Source organism: Phoca vitulina, unplaced genomic scaffold (assembly GCF_004348235.1).
Source record: "Phoca vitulina isolate PV1807 unplaced genomic scaffold, GSC_HSeal_1.0 scaffold46, whole genome shotgun sequence".
NCBI lineage: Eukaryota > Metazoa > Chordata > Mammalia > Carnivora > Phocidae > Phoca > Phoca vitulina.
Window position 1 is genome coordinate 8394181 of NW_022589749.1, and position 6577 is coordinate 8400757.

Sequence of the window (6577 nt, forward strand, 5' to 3'; positions counted from 1 at the left end):
TAATTTTAGGGCTACATCTGTTCTGTGTTGATTTTAAGATAAATCATCAGTCATGATTTTCCTCTTTGCTTTTTACACTGTCGCTCCAATTTATAGGTAATCTGGCAGTGTGCTAAACACTTTACATTTTAAAATCCTGTTTAACCCTTGCAAGAACTGTTGTGGCAGATACAAGTACTGTCCCCTTTTCCAGGAGAAGAAGCTGAAGTGCACAGAAATGAAATAACTTGACCAAACTCACACACCTGGAAGTTGGCAAAATTGGCAATTAAACCTGAGTCTTTTTGAACCCAGGGCTGTCCCTCTTGGCCATTATAAGGTGGTTGTTCTGCTAGTCTGCAACTTTTAAGTAATGCATTCTGGCAACAAGACTGGGGAATTGCTGTATTTGTTCTGCTGTGCCAGCTACCGGAAGTACATACGAGAAATGTAAATATGAACTCTGCTCTCCAAGACCTTAACCATCTGATGAGAAATGTGTATAACAAGATAGAACCAAGAAACACAGAGACTGGCGTGACTGCCTAGGGCTATAGAAGCTCAGAGAAAGGACGGGCTGTTATTGCTAAGGTCAGTTGGAGATTTCATGTAGATGGCATTTAACTGACTTCAGAACAAGGGAGCCAGATTGGGCAGGTGAGAGAAGGGTGATGAGAAAAGGGTATCCTGAGCCAGCTACATGGCATGACCAAGCCTGCTGTGAAGGAAACCTTAGGGCGAAGAAAACGGTAGAGAAGCAGCTGTCTTAGCAGGAGGTATGTTTCACATTTTTGAGAGCCAAAGTCAAGCTTAGACCTTTAAATTTTATTCTGTTAGCAAGACAACAGGACAGATTCTCCATGCCAGGGCACCATTTTGCTTTTATCTACCATCATGACAAACATTTGCCTGAGCAACCATCACTTTTCCTACTCTTGTTTCTTTTCCAAACCATTCCACAGTTTCTGCACTTGACTCTCAGGTGCATTTATTTATTTATTTATTTTTGAGGGAGAAGGTTGATTTATTTTTCAACTCTCAGCCCCTCTCAAGTGCTTTTTTTTAAAAAAAGATTTATTTATTTGTTCGTTTGTTTAATTTGAGAGAGAGAGAGAGCACGAGTGCAGGAGGTGGGGGGAGGACAAAGGGAGAAGGAGAGAGGGTCCCAAGCCAACGCTGCAATGAGTGCAGAGCCCCATGCCTGGAGCAGGGCCCAATCTCACTACCCCAAGATCACAACCAGAGTGGAAACCAAAAGAGTTGGACGCTTAACTGACAGCACCACCCAGGTGCTCCTCAAGTGCTTTTTTAAAAATAGTTTTATTGACATATAATTTAAATTTTATATAATTCACCCACTTGAAACATACAATTCAATGGTTTTTAGCATATTACATTAATTTTTATATATAACATAAAATCTCCCATTTTAGCCATTTTAAGAGTAATTTGGTGGCATTAATTACACTAATAATGTGCAACCATCATGGCTATTTCCAAAACTCTGTACCCATTAAACACTAACTCCCCGTTCCCCTTCCTCTCAACCCCTGGTAACCTCTTACCTACTTTCTGTCTCTGAATTTGCTTATTCTAGATATTTCATATAAGGGGAATCATACAATTTCTGTCCTTTTGTGACTGGGTTCTTTTACTTAGTGTGATGATTTGGAGGTTCATCTATATTGCAACATGTATCAGAACTCAATCTCTTTATGGCTTTTTATGTATAATAATCCATTGTATGGATGGACCACATTTTGTTTATCCATTCATCTGTTGGTGGGCTGTCTCTACCTTTTCACCATTTTGAATAATGCTGTAATGAACATCAGTGTGTAGGTATCTGTTCAAGTTCCTGTTTCTTAGGGTACTTTAAAAAAAATCACTCATTTGCCATTTCATCACATGTCCCCTTAAGACTTCTCTCTAAGCCATTAACTGGCTGTCTTATATTGCTATTGAAGCTTTTTTACATGGTCATGGGCCATGCCTATCATCACTGTGCTTCCATGCCTACAGAGGTGAGGTGCATACAGTAGGCACTCAAATATATATTGAATGAATGAAGCTTTCTGAGGGCCAAGACTGACTGCTTCTCACATAATAAATACTGTATATATTCACTGAATTATTACATTTAAATTTTTAAGCAGAGAGGTGAGAGGATAAAATCAGGATTTTTATAAGATTGAGTTAATTACATTATACTAGATGGATTAGAGGTTAGGAAGATGGGAGAGAGAGAAACCAGGGAGTAAGAAGCTTTATTAATGATCCCGATGTAAGGTTTTAGTGGGTGTTACTGGGAATGCAAGAATAAGGGGAGATTTGAAGGACATTCTAAAAGAGGATTCTACTACATTGGATTTAGCAGCTAAAGGTTAGGTTGAGGTTTTGAATCTAGTTGACTTGAAAAATAGCAGTGCCTTTCATGGAAATAGGTTGAGTGACAACATAATTTGTCATCCAAACTCTTACGTGTAAAAGAGCATGCTATGGTTAATTCTTTTGGGACAGGGGACATAAACTGGGATTGTCCTGAGGATTTGGGCTTGGAGTCCTTTGGAAGGGAAGTGGGAGATGAGTTTAATTCCAAGCACACTGAGTTTGAGAGGGCAGCTGATGGCTTGGGTGAAATCTAGGAGCAAGTACAAATATATGTGAAAGATCAGGAATAGAAATAAAGACTTCTAGTGGAATTGGGAAATTCCAGAATCTGATATCTGAGACAAATCAGCAGTTATGAATCAGGAAGATGGAAGGAATCAGCAGAGAATCAGTCTAAGGTTAGTCAGAATGAAAGGTTGATCAATAAAGCATGGGAGTCAGAGAGAGGAATTTCTTGGAGGAGGTTGTTACTAGTATTAAAATCGACAGAAAACTTTATTTTATGGCAGATGAACACTGACTAAGGCAAGCTCTCCTGATTTTGCATTTGTGTTTGAATGAGTTAGTTGTTCTAGCCTTACTTATCTGACCATTTCATAAATAAAATGGACACCTTAGAACCCCAGAATATTCCCTTGCCAGCCACTTTTACTGAAAAGGGGGAAAATCATTTGAAAGATGGCCCTATGTATTCCCTCCAAATTCTTTGACCTGAAGTTACTTTTCCACTTGAAAGGAAGGCTGTCACTGCCAGGAGACACTTAAGGGATGTTAAGTAATGTTTCCCTCAGAACAATTTGCAAGTGTTGTGTTTTTCCCCTTGTACAAAAGACAGATGTAAGAAAAATGTGTAATGCAGCTGGGAAAGATTTTCATTCTTAGGAGGCTGCTGAACATTTTAGAAATGAACTTAAGTGAAGCAGAACATTTACATTTATAAATTGTCCCTCTAATGTATCTGTTTCAACACTCCACAGTATCTATGGTATCCACATCATTCAGCATCTAAGCGGCTTACCTAAAAGTTCAGGGCCAGCTGTGTAACTGTTCACATCAACTAGCATCCCAGAGCCTCAGTTTCCTCACCAATAAAATGGAGATTAAAAGTGAGATGACTTCTAAAGTCCCCTTCAGTTCCAAAATTATCATTTTAGAAGATGATTCCATAAGAAGGAGGGGGCCTGGTCCCCTTGGGTATCTCTTGAGTGTCCTAAGTGAGTTTAACGTTATACATGTTCTTTAAATAATATTAAAATCAGTATGATCTAACTCTTTTTAAAAAAGATTTATTTAGGGGCGCCTGGGTGGCTCAGTTGGTTAAGCGACTGCCTCCAGCTCAGGTCATGATCTGGGGGTCCTGGGATCGAGCACTGCATCGGGTCCCTGCTCGGTGGGAAGACTGCTTCTCCCTCTCCCGCTCCCCCTGCTTGTGTTCCCTCTCTCGCTGTCTCTCTCTCTGTCAAATAAATAAATAAAATCTTTAAAAAAATAAATAAATAAAATAAAAAGATTTATTTAGTTAGTTGAGAGAGAGAGAGCATGCACTCAAGTTGGGGGGAGCAAAGAGGGAGAGGGAGAGAGGATCCCAAGCAGACTCCTCGCTGAGTGTGGAGCTTGATGTGGGCCGATCCCACAACCCCAAGATCATCAAGCCGAAGCCAAGAGTTGGACGCTCAATCAACTGCACCACCCAGGTGCCCCAGTATGATCTGACTTTTATTAGGTTAATGGAACTTGACCATGAATCTATCTTACTTTGGGTTGATTTTAAAAAGGATTGTAGATGTGCCTGGGTGGCTCAGTTGTTAAGCATCGTGATCGGGTCGTGATCCCAGGGGTCCTGGGATCGAGCCCGGCATCTGGCTGCCACTTCGCTGGGGAGCCTGCTTCTCCCTCTCCCTCTGCTGCTCCCCCTGCTTGTGCTTGCTCGCTCTCTGTCAAATAAATATACTCTTAAAAAAAAAAAGGATTGTAAAAAAATTTCCAAAGAAGATTCTCTTTTACCTCTTTCTTTTTCTCTATAAATATTTTGCTTTGTGCACTCTTTCTGTGAGTTTGTCAACTGCACAGGTGTGTTTTAGCACTCTTTCTTTACAGAAATTATCAACTTTTCTCCTGCTGTTTAGCCAGTGATACGTTCTGCTTCATTCCTATCAATATATTAACAAGTTAGTTCTCCTTTCTTAAAATCCTCTCTTTATTCTACTTTTCTCATCTGCTACCACATATTTCCTCCTTCCCTTTACAACAACGGTTTCTCAACCTCGACTTCGACATTTTAGACTCAATATTTAAATTTCTGCTCCACTTTATTGTGGGCGTCTGTCCTGTGCATTTCAGGATGTTTAGCAACATTCCTGGTTTCTACCCCCAGATGCCAGTTGCACCCCCCCTCAAAAAAAAAAAGGTCTGCAGACATTACCAAATTGTACCCTAGAGGCAAAATCCTCCCCATTTGAGAACCATTGCTCTGCAGCAAAGGAAAGCTCTATCTGTACTCTCACCTTTATCTCCTCCCATCCCCTCTTGACCACTCCCTGAAAATGCTCTCAAGGACATCAGTGACCTCCATGCTGTTAACCCGATGGTCATTTCTCAACATCTTACTTAACCTCTCACTAGCACTTGATGTATACACACAACTGATTATTCCCACCTTCTTGGAACCATATTCTTCATTTGGATTCCAGAACACCACTGTCTTACTTTCCTTTCCACCTCATCGGCTGTTCCTTCTCAGTCTCTTTTGCTGGTTTTTCCTCTTCTCTCTCACCACTTAATGGCAGGATGCCCCAGGGTAACTGTGTGCTGAAGCCAGTTATGTTTGGTTTTGTTTTAAAAGATTTTATTTATTTGACAGAGCGAGAGCACAAGCAGGGGGAGTGGCAGGCAGATGGAGAAGCAGGCTTCCCGCGGAGCAGGGAGCCTGATGTGGGACTCGGTCAAAGGACCCTAGTATCATGACTGAGCCGAAGGCAGACGCTTAACCGACTGAGCCACCCAGGCGCCCCAGATGTGGTTTTAATTACGAAATATTTCAAATGTAGAAAACAGTATAAAAGCAGGCCTTTGTATGGTGTTTACTGTGTCCTAGCCATTATTCTAAGTGTGTTAGATACAGCGGTGTATCTAGCATGTCTGATACCCACAGCAGGTCAATTTTTACATCCTCTCCACTTCTTTCTTCTTTTTTGGGTAAACTTTATTTTTTTAGAGCAGTTTTAGCTTCAGAGCAAAATTGAGTGTGATATACAGAGAGTTCTCATATACCTTCCGTCCTCCACAGGCACAGCCTCCCACACCATCAACCTCCCACACCAGCATGGGACGTTGTTACAGCTGATGGACCTACACTGACACATCATTATCACCCAAAGTCCATGGCATACTGTTAGATTTCTCGGACTGTTGTACATTCTGAGTTTTGACAAATGTTTAATGACATATCTGCCATTACAGTATCATATAGAAGTTTCACCGCCTTAAAAAATCCCCTGTGCTCCACCTATTCCTCCCAACCTCCCAAACCCTGGCAACCGATGATCTTTTCCCCAGTCTCATCTTTTCCAGAATGTCATGTAATTGGAATCATAGTATGTAGCCTTTTCAGATTGGCTTCTTCCACTTAATAGTATGAACTTATATTTCCTCCATGTCTTTTCATGGCTGTGCTCCAGCAATTGACAAATCTGATTATACTGCTTATGGAACACAAATATGCAAAGATGATCAGTTTTGACAGCCATTGACAAATTTGCAGAAACTGTATCATTCATTCCTTTACCAATCCAATATGTAGGATAAAAGTTCTTAAGAGATACATTTTTGTAATTTAAAAAGTATTAATCTCGGGGCGCCTGAGTGGCTCAGTCATTAAGCGTCTGCCTTCGGCTCAGGTCATGATCCCAGGGTCCTGAGATTGAGCCCCACATGGGGCTCCCTGCTCAGCGGGAAGCCTGCTTCTCCCTCTCCCACTCCCCCTGCTTGTGTTCCCTCTCGCGCTGTCTCTCTCTGTCAAATAAATAAATAAAATCTTAAAAAAAAAGTATTAATCTCTTACCCTTTGTACTGTAATACTGGTTTTATTTTTAATTAAAAAATTTACTGGCATCTTATTGTTTTTTTCAATGGACCACAAACTAGCATCATATTTAGATGAAGTTTAAAGTTTAATAAGATAATATTTTCACAGTTTATTTTCTGGCCA